Below are 14,889 nucleotides of genomic sequence, written 5' to 3'. Positions count from 1 at the left end.
GACTTCTACACGGTCATTTGTACCAGGACATAGAGATAGAGAAAGATAGGGCCTACCTGGACAAAGAGCCAGCGGTCATTCGTACCTGTCTGTGTCATTGAAACCAGGGCAATGTTCCACACTGTTGCTCCTCTTTCAGCCAGCAACTTGAAGCTGCCTCTCCCTTACCATACACAATTACATACCCGGAGACAGACTACCGACTGTACATTGCAGTCAGTAAATGTTAAAAGGTATAACAATTATGAAGAAGAAAAAGCTATAAATACATGGATACTGGAGTATTTTCTTTTTCTAAATGTCTTTTCAAATGTGTCTCATTTCAAGACCCTCCGCCACTGTCTCATAGACTTGATGATTGAACTCTCTTTTTTGATCCCCCCCTTAATTTCTTTAAATGTTGCCCACAAAGAATGTTAGTTTAAAAAACGTGTTGTGATTTGACCGTATACAGAGCATATTTGCAAAATAAAACTGAATTCAAACAACAAACACAACATAATGAAAGCCTGGTGTGGTGTTAGATTCAGGACGAACTTCACTAGAATATGTTATACCCCGCCCCCGACCTTCTGGGTCCCGCCCCCGACCTTCTGGGTCACGCCCCTTCCCTCCCGCAGGTTGCGTTACCTGTACTCACACCTGTCACTCTCCAGAGCTGCTCTTCAAAGCTTCATCTCCCTGCCTCCGGAACTGTCGTCCGTCTGGGCTACCCTACAACAACTATATACATTTACATACCACTTTGTTTTAATACCGCAACTTCCGGTCGCTCTGGCATCAACCTAGGAGGTTAGAGTCAAGTCGGCTTGACCATCAGCGTCATTATCCACCTCATTTATACAGACGTTTTGGTTGTTGCAGTGAAATAATGGCACCTTGACCTCGTCCAGTCTATTCAGTGTTTTGGAGAGAAAACAAAGGAAACGCACGTTTTGTTCGTCACCAGTGTCCCATCAATAGAAGAGAGAGAGCGAGAGGTGAGATTCAGCGCTGACTTGGTAAGACTATTTGACTATTACATGTGATATTGGACCGGTTTGTTTCTCTATCTGTCCAGAGTTGTATGTCAATTGCAGGTGCATGTTTCTGGTATAGATAACGTCATGCATTTTACCCAAACCCTATGGCGTGCTATGTAGGGTTAATGTTTACCCTAATAATGGACTAAATGACCTTAACGCTACTCGCCCAAAGACCGCTACATGTTCTGTTTAAAGGAGAATTGGAAGCCCAAACAGCCATAATACTCCATCTAAACGTGAATCGATTCTCAACTGCGGTACGGTTCTAGAAACATAAATCCCTGTACTTACATATCACATCAAATCATTTCACCGAATGCCAAATACGCACTTACTGTATACTGTTTTAACCGGGTTTAACACAGTTGCAGCCGACAGTATTTTTCAGTGACAGCAAGTTTGGTGTCTTCCGTTTACACACAGGTGTTGAGAGAAGCAGATAACTCATTAGCGCATGAAGACAGTCAGTCCTCTGGTGTCTGTTTTCAGTAAACAAGCGCCGTAACATGGAGATATGACCGTGTGGGGAAACCCTAACCCTATACAAAGGTGTGAATCAATTTAATGTAATTATTTAATGTAATTATTTCTCAGTGACATGAAAGATAAGGTCTTCATGCTTCCTAAGCTAACACATAAGGCTTAAAATAAACGCCTGAAACTAGATCCCCTGCATACTGGTCTTGACAAGAAGAAACACTGTCAAGGGAGGTTCACTTCTGCACTGTTCAACCAACCTGGTCTCATAGCATTTCGTATTATTCTACACATAAATACGAAATGCTCCATTTAGTATGATATGTTACATTTCGTATGGTACGTGTTAATCTGTGGATGTCCATCATCCATTTCATATGATATGTTACGAATTTGATAGGTACGTTTTGAATTCTACACTGAACAAAAATATAAACGCACCATATAACAATTTCCAAAACTTTACTGAGTTACAGTTCACATAAGGAAATCAGTCAATTGAAATAAATTCATTAGGTCTTTATCTTTGTATTTCACATGACTGGGAATACAGATATGCATTCATTTGTCACAGATATATATATTTTTTTAAAGGTAAGGGTATAGATCAGAAAACTAGTCAGTATTTGGTTTGACAATTTGCCTCATGCAGTGCTTTGCAAAGAGTTGATCAGGCTGTTGATTGTGGTCCCACTCCTCTTCAATGGCTGTGCAAAGTTGCTAGATATTGGCGGGAACTGGAACACACTGTCGTACACATCGATCCAGAGCATCCCAAACATGCTCAATGGGTGTGAAATGTCTGGTGATTATGCAGGCCATGGAAGAACTGGGACATTTTCAGCTTCCAGGAATTGTGTACAGATCCTTGTGACATGGGACCGTGCATTATCATGCTGAAACATGATGTCAGCGGAAGAATGGCATGACAATGGGCCTCAGGATCTTGTCATGGTATCTCTGTGCATTGAGATTAACCTCGTTTTAGGCTAGTAGTGATTTAACCTGAAAATAAATGCATTATAATTGTATAGTTGTCAACAATGAACACTCCTGTAGGAGCTTTTGTGACTAGTTATGTAGTTAATGTATAATTCCAAACATAGGCCAATAATGATTATGGTTGTAACAGAATTGTTGCAACAGAATTATGGATTATGGATTTTAACGAGGGCCAGCCGAAAAGTCAGTTTAAAAATGATACTGATATGAGTAGGGTGTTGGAGGCTCATATTAAGACAGAGGAAGTGTTTTAAGAGGTTAACATGCTTCTGTGTAGGAAGCCGATTCTAGATTTAATTTTGGATTGGAGATGTTTAATATGATTGATATGATATGACTAGTTGTCATATTAAGACAGCATTTGTTGGTAACATGCTTCTCTGTGTATCTATAAGCAGAAATAAAACACATGGAACATTGGTGACATGCTTCTCTGTGTATCTATAAGCAGAGATATATAAAAACACATGGAACATTGGTGACATGCTTCTCTGTGTATCTATAAGCAGAGATATATAAAACACATGGAACATTGGTGACATGCTTCTCTGTGTATCTATAAGCAGAGATATATAAAACACATGGAACATTGGTGACATGCTTCTCTGTGTACATGGTGATATATAAAACACATGGAACATTGGTGACATGCTTCTCTGTGTATCTATAAGCAGAGATATATAAAACACATGGAACATTGGTGACATGCTTCTCTGTGTATCTATAAGCAGAGATATATAAAACACATGGAACATTGGTGACATGCTTCTCTGTGTATCTATAAGCAGAGATATATAAAACACATGGAACATTGGTGACATGCTTCCCTGTGTATCTATAAGCAGAGATATATAAAACACATGGAACATTGGTGACACCTGTATCTATAAAGAGATTTAAAACACATGGAACATTGGTGACATGCTTCTCTGTGACAGAGATATATAAAAACATGGAACATTGTGACATGCTTTCTGTGTATCTATTATGTATCTATAAGCAGAGTAAAACACATGGAACATTGGTGACATGCTTCTCTGTGTATCTATAAGCAGAGATATATAAAACACATGGAACATTGGTGACATGCTTCTCTGTGTATCCAGAGATATATAAAACACATGGAACATTGGTGACATGCTTCTCTGTGTATCTATAAGCAGAGATATATAAAACACATGGAACATTGGTGACATGCTTCTCTGTGTATCTATAAGCAGAGATATATAAACACATGGAACATTGGTGACATGCTTCTCTGTGTATCTATAAGCAGAGATATATAAAACACATGGAACATTTGACATGCTTTCTGTGTATCTATAAGCAGAGATATATAAAAACATGGAACATTTGACATGCTTTCTGTGTATCTATAAGCAGAGATATATAAAACACATGGAACATTGGTGACATGCTTCTCTGTGTATCTATAAGCAGAGATATATAAAACACATGGAACATTGGTGACATGCTTCTCTGTGTATCTATAAGCAGAGATATATAAAACACATGGAACATTGGTGACATGCTTCTCTGTGTATCTATAAGCAGAGATATATAAAACACATGGTGACATGCTTCTCTGTGTATCTATAAGCAGAGATACATAAAACACATGGAACATTGGTGACATGCTTCTCTGTGTATCTATAAGCAGAGATATATAAAACACATGGAACATTGGTGACATGCTTCTCTGTGTATCTATAAGCAGAGATATATAAAACACATGGAACATTGGTGACATGCTTCTCGTGTATCTATAAGCAGAGATATATAAAACACATGGAACATTGGTGACATGCTTCTCTGTGTATCTATAAGCAGAGATATATAAAACACATGGAACATTGGTGACATGCTTCTCTGTGTATCTATAAGCAGAGATACATAAAACACATGGAACATTGGTGACATGGTGACTAGATCTGATATAAGGTTACATAAGGTTCAGGAACATCTGATTATCTTTCTTCGCAAAATCCACTGACCGCATTATTACGTGAGTCCAATGAGTCAAAGGTTTATGTTTATGACAGTATTATGTGAGTCCAGGACATTGGTCTTGACAGCTATCTCTTCCAGTTACACGGTAACAGAATTACGCTTTGACAAACAAAAAAATCATTGATTTTGAAGATTAACAACCATACAACTCTATGCACAGGGACTATTTTTTTAAACAATGTTCACTGAAAACTGACTTAGTGGAAGAACTGTGCAGATGCACATTTTTGGCAATGGAATTAGGTTAAAATCTCCCTTCGGTTTTTATGTGACCACGTTTTTCAAAAAGATCTGCTCCGGATTAAGATTGAATGATGTCTGCCGAAAGAATGTGGTGTCAGCTCTGACATGGTTGTCACTAGTTACCACAGCCACAAAGTCAGAAGGCCCGCCTACTCAACCAATCAGATGAGGGAGTGCGATGACGCGAATGCCAACTGGCTTGCAGGGGCAGACATGTATTTCTATAATCTATTGATTCGTCATTGATTTGGTTATGTGTTTGATGTTGATTTGGTTATGTGTTTGATGTTGATTTGGTTATGTGTTAGATGTTGATTTGGTTATGTGTTTGATGTTGATTTGGTTATGTGTTGGATGTTGATTTGGTTATGTGTTGGATGTTGATTTGGTTATGTGTTGGATGTTGATTTGGTTATGTGTTGGATGTTGATTTGGTTATGTGTTGGATGTTGATTTGGTTATGTGTTAGATGTTGATTTGGTTATGTGTTAGATGTTGATTTGGTTATGTGTTTGATGTTGATTTGGTTATGTGTTAGATGTTGATTTGGTTATGTGTTAGATGTTGATTTGGTTATGTGTTTGATGTTGATTTGGTTATGTGTTTGATGTTGATTTGGTTATGTGTTTGATGTTGATTTGGTTATGTGTTTGATGTTGATTTGGTTATGTGTTTGATGTTGATTTGGTTATGTGTTTGATGTTGATTTGGTTATGTGTTGGATGTTGATTTGGTTATGTGTTAGAATTTGATTTGGTTATGTGTTAGAATTTGATTTGGTTATGTGTTGGATGTTGATTTGGTTATGTGTTGGATGTTGATTTGGTTATGTGTTAGAATTTGATTTGGTTATGTGTTGGATGTTGATTTGGTTATGTGTTGGATGTTGATTTGGTTATGTGTTGGATGTTGATTTGGTTATGTGTTTGATGTTGATTTGGTTATGTGTTAGATGTTGATTTGGTTATGTGTTAGAATTTGATTTGGTTATGTGTTAGATGTTGATTTGGTTATGTGTTAATGTTGATTTGGTTATGTGTTGGATGTTGATTTGGTTATGTGTTAGAATTTGATTTGGTTATGTGTTGGATGTTGATTTGGTTATGTGTTGGATGTTGATTTGGTTATGTGTTGGATGTTGATTTGGTTATGTGTTTGATGTTGATTTGGTTATGTGTTAGATGTTGATTTGGTTATGTGTTGGATGTTGATTTGGTTATGTGATAGATGTTGATTTGGTTATGTGTTTGATGTTGATTTGCTTATGTGTTGGATGTTGATTTGGTTATGTGTTAGATGTTGATTTGGTTATGTGTTAGATGTTGATTTGGTTATGTGATAGATGTTGATTTGGTTATGTGTTGGATGTTGATTTGGTTATGTGTTGGATGTTGATTTGGTTATGTGTTAGAATTTGATTTGGTTATGTGTTAGATGTTGATTTGGTTATGTGTTTGATGTTGATTTGGTTATCGTTAGATGTTGATTTGCTTATGAGTTGGATGTTGATTTGCTTATGTGTTGGATGTTGATTTGGTTATGTGTTAATGTTGATTTGGTTATGTGTTAGATGTTGATTTGGTTATGTGTTAGAATTTGATTTGGTTATGTGTTGGATGTTGATTTGGTTATGTGTTAGAATTTGATTTGGTTATGTGTTGGATGTTGATTTGGTTATGTGTTGGATATTGATTTGGTTATGTGTTGATGTTGATTTGGTTATGTGTTGGATGTTGATTTGTTATGTGTTGGATGTTGATTTGGTTATGTGTTGGATGTTGATTTGGTTATGTGTTTGATGTTGATTTGGTTATGTGTTTGATGTTGATTTGGTTATGTGTTAGATGTTGATTTGGTTATGTGTTAGATGTTGATTTGGTTATGTGTTAGATGTTGATTTGGTTATGTGTTTGATGTTGATTTGGTTATGTGTTTGATGTTGATTTGGTTATGTGTTAGATGTTGATTTGGTTATGTGTTGGATGTTGATTTGGTTATGTGTTGATGTTGATTTGGTTATGTGTTGGATGTTGATTTGGTTATGTGTTGGATGTTGATTTGGTTATGTGTTTGATGTTGATTTGGTTATGTGTTAGATGTTGATTTGGTTATGTGTTAGAATTTGATTTGGTTATGTGTTAGATGTTGATTTGGTTATGTGTTGGATGTTGATTTGGTTATGTGTTGGATGTTGATTTGGTTATGTGTTAGAATTTGATTTGGTTATGTGTTGGATGTTGATTTGGTTATGTGTTGGATGTTGATTTGGTTATGTGTTTGATGTTGATTTGGTTATGTGTTAGATGTTGATTTGGTTATGTGTTGGATGTTGATTTGGTTATGTGATAGATGTTGATTTGGTTATGTGTTGGATGTTGATTTGCTTATGTGTTGGATGTTGATTTGGTTATGTGTTAGATGTTGATTTGCTTATGTGTTGGATGTTGATTTGCTTATGTGTTGGATGTTGATTTGGTTATGTGTTAATGTTGATTTGGTTATGTGTTAGATGTTGATTTGGTTATGTGTTGGATGTTGATTTGGTTATGTGTTGGATGTTGATTTGGTTATGTGTTAATGTTGATTTGGTTATGTGTTTGATGTTGAGGAGGAGGAGAGGAGTGGAAAGAAGGAGGCAGAGAGGAATGACTCAAAGGTAGACGTGGGGAGGTTAAAGTCGCCCAGGACTGTGAGAGGTGAGCCGTCCTCAGGAAAGGAGCTTATCAAGGCATCAAGCTCATTGATGAACTCTCCGAGGAACCTGGAGGGCGATAAATGATAAGGATGTTAAGCTTGAAAGGGCTGGTAACTGTGACAGCATGGAATTCAAAGGAGGCGATAGACAGATGGGTAAGTGGAGAAAGAGAGAATGACCACTTGGGAGAGATGAGGATCCCGGTGCCACCACCCCGCTGACCAGAAGCTCTCGGGGTGTGCGAGAACACGTGGGCGGACGAAGAGAGAGCAGTAGGAGTAGCAGTGTTGTCTGTGGTGATCCATGTTTCCGTCAGTGCCAAGAAGTCGAGGGACTGGAGGGAGGCATAGGCTGAGATGAACTCTGCCTTGTTGGCCGCAGATCGGCAGTTCCAGAGGCTACCGGAGACCTGGAACTCCACGTGGGTCGGTGCGCTGGGACCACCAGATTAGGGTGACTGCGGCCACGCGGTGTGGAGCGTTTGTATGGTCTGTGCAGAGAGGAGAGAACAGGGATAGATAGACACATAGTTGACAGGCTACAGAAGAGGCTACGCTAATGCAAAGGAGATTGGAATGACAAGTGGACTACACTTATCGAATGTTCAGAACGTTAAGCTTACGTAGCAAGAATCTTATTGACTAAAATGATTGAAATGATACAGTACTGCTGGAGTAGGCTAGCTGGCAGTGGCTACGTTGTTGACACTACACTAATCAAGTCGTTCCGTCGAGTGTAATAGTTTCTACAGTGCTGTTATTCGGGGCTAGCTGGCTAGCTAGCAGTGTTGATTACGTAACGTTACGTTAAAAGAACGACAATAGCTGGCTAGCTAACCTAGAAAATCGCTCCAGACTACACAATTGTCTTAGATACAAAGACGGCTATGTAGCTAGCTAGCTACGATCAAACAAATCAAACCGTTGTATTGTAATGAAGTGAAATGAAAATGTGATACTACCTGTGGAGCGAGGCGGAATGTTGACCGGGTTGTTGAAGTTCAATTCGGAAGACGTTTAGCTGTTGGCTAGCTAGCTAGCAGTGACTCCTACGTTAAGGACGACAAATAGCTGGCTAGCTAACCTCGGTAAATTAAGATAATCACTCTAAGTCTACACACTCTAAACTACACAATTACCTTGGATACGAAGACAGCAAAGACAACTATGTAGCTAGCTAACACTACACTAATCGAGTCGTTGAGTGTAATAGTTTCTACAGTGCTAGTGGACGTTAGCTAGCTGCTGTGCTAGTGGACGTTAGCTAGCTGCTGGGCAGAAAGCTGTGTAGACTACGTTAGACGACGAAATACGATAATTACGCAATTATCTTTGATACAAAGACGGCTATGTAGCTAGCTAAGAAGAAATTGCTAAGATTAGACAAATCAAAACCGTTGTACTATAATGAAATGTAATGAAAAGTTATACCACCTGCGGACCGAAGTGTAGATGCGACCGCCTCCAACCCGGAACCGGAATATCAAAGCCAATTTATGCTTGATCCGCTAATGTGGTTGGAAGCTTCCTATGGAGGCTGTGACGCAATTGCAGAGCCTCCGGAGGCAAGCAGAGGCCAAATCAAGCTCCGTACAGCATCACCGTGCGCCTATAAAATGTTGTGACAATGCGTAGGGCTACATACAGCTTCACACTCACATGATTGATTGACGGTAGGAGGGGGGGGGGGTACGCCCTGTATAAACACAAACTCACTTACCTGACAACTTCCTTCAAGCGGAAGACGTATGAAAACCCTGACGTCTGCGGAGGCTGCATTGCAGTAAATGCTGTACGGCCACTTGACGGATTGACCACGCAGAGCCTTTAACAGTAGATAAATGCTCTGCATGGTCACTCCATCAACAGTATGCCAGTGGAAGGGGGGACAGGGTTGTGACTATTATGATTTCCCATTGGAGCACTGTTGAAGTAATTCCTTTACTGATTTTGTTTGTTTGTTGTTGCTAGTAATTATGAGTTTTAATCACTTAGTAATCATTCTTAAACACAATTGAAATTAAGAAAATCACTAACTAATTGGTAGGTCTATTACCTGTTACTTCTGTGAACTCTCATTCTCCCTCAGGAGCAAGAGAAATGAGAAATTATCTTAAAGACAAGTGAGTTTTCTGAATTACAAAGCACAAGGCAATATTTCTTAAATGTACATGTTTCTGATACATTTAAGACTTTTTCGATTAGATGTTTTCTAGGACGCCCTTTTCCCTTTGTTTATCCAGAAATCAAAGCCTTCACCAAATGTGTTTGATGGACATGGTTGAAACATGTAGCTTTGCCTTTATTCCCCCAAAATAGACTTGTCTCTTTCATTTGAAACTGAATTTGATATGCTCCTATGCACTTCACATGTTGGTGCTCCTATGCACTTCACATGTTGGTGCTCCTATGCACTTCACATGTTGGTGCTCCTATGCACTTCACATGTTGGTGCTCCTATGCACTTCACATGTTGGTGCTCATGGGTCATTTTACATGTTGGTGCTCATGGGTCATTTTACATGTTGGTGCTCATGGGTCATTTTCTATGGAAATGGGTGACGTGATCCCCATTCGTACTACAGCCTATAGCACCAACAAGCACCTGATAGTTCCTATCTTGATCTATGAACTAGGCCAGAAAAATAGATTTGGTTTACTTTGTGGATCACAAAGAAAGTCCATTAAGCTAGCTAGGTGGATCACAAAGAGAGTCCATTAAGCTAGCTAGGTGGATCACAAAGAGAGTCCATTAAGCTAGCTAGGTGGATCACAAAGAGAGTCCATTAAGCTAGCTAGGTGGATCACAAAGAGAGTCCATTAAGCTAGCTAGGTGGATCACAGTGCAAACACATTATTGTAACCACCGCTTTGTTACAAATCTGTTATTGTTCTCTGACCTATGAAATGTAAATGGCTATACAGTCGACCTAATCCTAACCCAGGTCATTGACTCAATCATCAATTAATGAACCAATCAATCAAAGGCCCTTTTTATATCTGTAGTTGTCACAAAGTGCTTTTACACCAACCTGGCCTTGACTCCATGCCAAGTGCAAACAAATTCACAAGGCCGTGCAAACATACTTTCTAGAACTGTATACACACAATACTGTATACACAAACTGTCCATACTTTATACAAACTTATACACACACACACACACACACACACATAAACCCAGCATTATCACAACAGAGTGAATACAGGTTCAATGGAGTTGTTTGTTAATATTGGAAGCAGATAACCCCTGCATCTTTTATCTGGTCTAAAATGTGGCTTATTAGAGAGAAGGGGACAAAGTTCACATGGCTTTTATCTGCAGCAAACTTATCTGTTTAGTGTATACCACTAATAATTGACCTAGCCAGCTGTGTCAGTACCACTCTCTAATAATTGACCTAGCCAGCTGTGTCAGTAACACTCTCTAATAATTGACCTAGCCAGCTGTGTCAGTACCACTCTAATAATTGACCTAGCCAGCTGTATCAATACCACTAATAATTGACCTAGCCAGCTGTGTGTACCACTCTCTAATAATTGTCAGTTAACCCACCTACCAGCTGTGTCAGTACCACTAATAATTGACCTAGCCAGCTGTATCAATACCACTAATAATTGACCTAGCCAGCTGTGTCAGTACCACTCTCTAATAATTGACCTAGCCAGCTGTGTCAGTACCACTCTCTAATAATTGACCTAGCCAGCTGTGTCAGTACCACTCTCTAATAATTGACCTAGCCAGCTGTATCAATACCACTAATAATTGACCTAGCCAGCTGTGTCAGTACCACTAATAATTGACCTAGCCAGTCTGTGTCAGTACCACTAATAATTGACCTAGCCAGCTGTATCAATACCACTAATAATTGACCTAGCCAGCTGTGTCAATACCACTAATAATTGACCTAGCCAGCTGTATCAATACCACTAATAATTGACCTAGCCAGCTGTATCAATACCACTAATAATTGACCTAGCCAGCTGTGTCAGTACCACTAATAATTGACCTAGCCAGCTGTATCAATACCACTAATAATTGACCTAGCCAACTGTATCAATACCACTAATAATTGACCTAGCCAGCTGTGTCAGTACCACTAATAATTGACCTAGCCAGCTGTATCAATACCACTAATAATTGACCTAGCCAGCTGTGTCAGTACCACTAATAATTGACCTAGCCAACTGTATCAATACCACTCTCTAATAATTGACCTAGCCAGCTGTGTCAGTACCACTCTCTAATAATTGACCTAGCCAGCTGTGTCAGTACCACTCTCTAATAATTGACCTAGCCAGCTGTGTCAGTACCACTCTCTAATAATTGACCTAGCCAGCTGTGTCAGTACCACTAATAATTGACCTAGCCAGCTGTGTCAATACCACTAATAATTGACCTAGCCAGCTGTATCAATACCACTAATAATTGACCTAGCCAGCTGTGTCAGTACCACTAATAATTGACCTAGCCAGCTGTATCAATACCACTAATAATTGACCTAGCCAGCTGTGTCAGTACCACTAATAATTGACCTAGCCAACTGTATCAATACCACTCGACACAAGTAGCTAGCTCCTAATATAATATACTTTATATATACTCTACTTGCACATTGATAATGCTAAGTGTTTAGCTATGGACTTGATTTAGTTTCTGTTGTGGTGGTGCGGGAATGTGGCTGTGTGTTTGCAGAAGAGAAATAGGTTCACATCGGTTGTCTAAGGCACCGCATCGCAGCGGTCTAAGTGCTAGAGGCATCACTGCAGATACGGTCTCGATCCCGGGCTGCGTTGCCATGAGGCGGTGCACAATTGTCCCAGCGTTGTCTGGACTAGGAGAGGGTTTGGTTGGCTCGGCTGTCCTTGTCCGATTGTGCTCTAGCGACTACTTGTGGTGGGCCGGGCACATGCACGCTGACAGGGTCGCAGTTGTACGGTGTTTCCTCCAACGCATTGAAGCGGCTGGCTTCCGGGTTATGCAGTGTGTCAAGAAGCAGTGTGGCTTGGTAGGTTGTGTTTCATGACGATCCGTGGTTCTCAACCTTCGCCTCTCCCGAGTCCGTACGGGAGTTGCAGCGATGGGACAAGACTAACTACCGATTGGATATCACGAAATTGAGGAGAATTTTTTTTTTAAAGTGGCAAAAAAAATATATATATATACACATTAGTGTTTTCAATGTCTTCTCTTTACAGCGATAGCCATTTGCTTTCCAAACTATTATGAAATATTGTACCTCTACTTTTCATTGAGTCGCAACGCAGCAATCTATATAGTATTTGCAGCGCGAGCTGCCCAAATTGTGGGTCCTTCTGACTGTAAGCAATCCACAGCTTATTTAAAAATGATCTTTGGCCAAATCATGCTTTCTAGTGTAGTAGACTATTTTGAATGATTTTATTTATTTGTGTATAGACAGGAGTAGGCTTATTAGACTAATTTTGACAATTTAATTCAATTTCTTTTAGGGGAAGCTTAGCTTATGGACACGCAACCTACGTCTGTAGCACATTTGTGATTGAGTTTTCAAAACAAAATGGCCACTGGATTGATGCAAATAATCATTCTGCCAGGCTACTTTATATAATGATCAAAAATATAAACGCATCAATTTCACCGATTTGACAGAGCGACAGTTCATAAGGAAATCAGTCATCTGAAATAAATTCGTTAGGCCCTAATCTATGGACTTCATATGACCGGGCAGGGGCGCATCCCACTCACTAGGGAGCTTGGCTCAGCCAATCAGAATGAGTTTCTCTCCACACAGACAGAAATATTAATCAGCTGTCTGGGTGGTCTGAGACGATCCCTCAGGTGAAGAAGCCAGATGTGGAGGTCCTGGGCTGGGGTGGTTACACCTGGTCTGTGGTTGTGAGGCCGATTGGACATACTGCCAAATTATTTAAAACATTGGAGGCGGTGTATGGTGGAGAACTAAACCTTATTCTCTGGCAACAGCTCTGGTGGACATTCCTTCAGTCAGCATGTCAATTGCATGCTCCCTCAACTTGAGGCATCTGTTGCATTGTGTTGTGACAAAACTGCACATTTTAGAGTGGCCTTTTATTGTCCCTAGCACAAGGTGAACCTGTGTAATGATCATGTTGTTTAATCAGCTTCTTGATTTACCCACATGTCAGGTGGCGGGATTATCTTGGCAAAGGATACAATGCTAATTAATTAAGGGATGTAAAAAATAAGCTTTGTGCATGTTGAACATTTTTAGGATCTTTTATTTCAGCTCATGAAACATGGGACCAACTCTTTGTTGCTTGTATATATTTGTTCAGTATACATATGACGTGGTTAACCGTGCCGTTGCCTCAGAAAGTTGAAGGAAAATACATTAAAAAAAAAAAATCTTATCTTGGGCAGATTTGAATGAATGTTCTTTTAAGTTCAATAGATTTTTGATCCTACCAGGAAGCTGTTCCCAGACTGGAGATTCAACTGATGAAGGATCCTCCAATTCTAGTTTATCCACCCCACCAATCGCACAGCTCCTCACAAAAAGATCATTTGAAATGCGGCAGTTAAGATTTGAATTACAACGTCTTTAACAAGTTCTTCTCAGCTCTTGTTTATTCAGTCAGGAATACAGCCTATTGGCCTAGTGTTTGTTTATTCAGTCAGGAGTACAGCCTATTGGCCTAGTGTTTGTTTATTCAGTCAGGAGTACAGCCTATTGGCCTAGTGTTTATTTATTCAGTCAGGAGTACAGCCTATTGGCCTAGTGTTTATTTATTCAGTCAGGAGTACAGCCTATTGGTCTAGTGTTTGTTTATTCAGGCAGGAGTACAGCCTATTGGCCTAGTGTTTGTTTATTCAGTCAGGAGTACAGCCTATTGGTCTAGTGTTTGTTTATTCAGTCAGGAGTACAGCATAGCCTAGTGTTTGTTTATTCAGTCAGGAGTACAGCCTATTGGCCTAGTGTTTGTTTATTCAGGCAGGAGTACAGCCTATTGGCCTAGTGTTTATTTATTCAGTCAGGAGTACAGCATAGCCTATTGGCCTAGTGTTTGTTTATTCAGTCAGGAGTACAGCATAGCCTATTGGCCTAGTGTTTGTTTATTCAGTCAGGAGTACAGCCTATTGGCCTAGTGTTTGTTTATTCAGTCAGGAGTACAGCCTATTGGCCTAGTGTTTGTTTATTCAGTCAGGAGTACAGCCTATTGGCCTAGTGTTTGTTTATTCAGTCAGGAGTACAGCCTATTGGCCTAGTGTTTGTTTATTCAGTCAGGAGTACAGCCTATTGGCCTAGTGTTTGTTTATTCAGTCAGGAGTACAGCCTATTGGCCTAGTGTTTGTTTATTCAGTCAGGAGTACAGCCTATTGGCCTAGGGTTTGTTTATTCAGTCAGGAGTACAGCATAGCCTATTGGCCTAGTGTTTGTTTATTCAGTCAGGAGTACAGCCTATTGGCCTAGGGTTT

The 14,889-nt window shown here is 39.6% G+C and overlaps 1 protein-coding gene across 1 annotated transcript in view; it reads left to right on the top strand.

The window, feature by feature from the left end:
* The first annotated feature begins 653 nt into the window (after positions 1–653).
* Positions 654–14,889, top strand: part of LOC135509770 (myelin regulatory factor-like) — a 78,097-nt gene continuing 63,861 nt past the window's right edge. Inside the window, exon 1 of the mRNA XM_064930670.1 lies at positions 654–1,001. The gene's annotated coding sequence lies outside the window, so the exon portion shown is untranslated. The remainder of the gene's footprint in view (positions 1,002–14,889) is intronic.

The sequence above is a fragment of the Oncorhynchus masou genome, chromosome 22 (assembly GCF_036934945.1).
Source record: "Oncorhynchus masou masou isolate Uvic2021 chromosome 22, UVic_Omas_1.1, whole genome shotgun sequence".
Lineage (NCBI taxonomy): Eukaryota > Metazoa > Chordata > Actinopteri > Salmoniformes > Salmonidae > Oncorhynchus > Oncorhynchus masou.
Note: the sequence above shows the minus strand (reverse complement) of the source record. Positions and strands in the feature narration are given on the sequence as shown.